The sequence below is a fragment of the Corvus brachyrhynchos genome, unplaced genomic scaffold (assembly GCF_000691975.1).
Source record: "Corvus brachyrhynchos isolate BGI_N302 unplaced genomic scaffold, ASM69197v1 scaffold1090, whole genome shotgun sequence".
NCBI lineage: Eukaryota > Metazoa > Chordata > Aves > Passeriformes > Corvidae > Corvus > Corvus brachyrhynchos.
Window position 1 is genome coordinate 8636 of NW_008235722.1, and position 281 is coordinate 8916.

A 281-nucleotide genomic window follows, 5' to 3' on the forward strand; every position below is an offset into this window, starting at 1 on the left:
ATTTTATTGGGATTTCACTGGGATTTTGAGGATTTTTGTGGCGTTTTTTGGGATTTTGTGGGTTTCTTGGGATTTTGCAGTGTTTTATTAAGACTTGGGGGGTTGGGGGGTTTTATGGGGATTTTATTGGGATTTTGGAGATTTCTGCGGGGTTTTATTGGGATTTTGGGGGATTTTATTGGGATTTCACTGGGATTTTGAGCATTTTTGTGGGTTTTTTGGGATTTTGGAGGATTTTATTGCCATTTGGGGATTTTGGGGGGGGTTATTTGGATTTTATT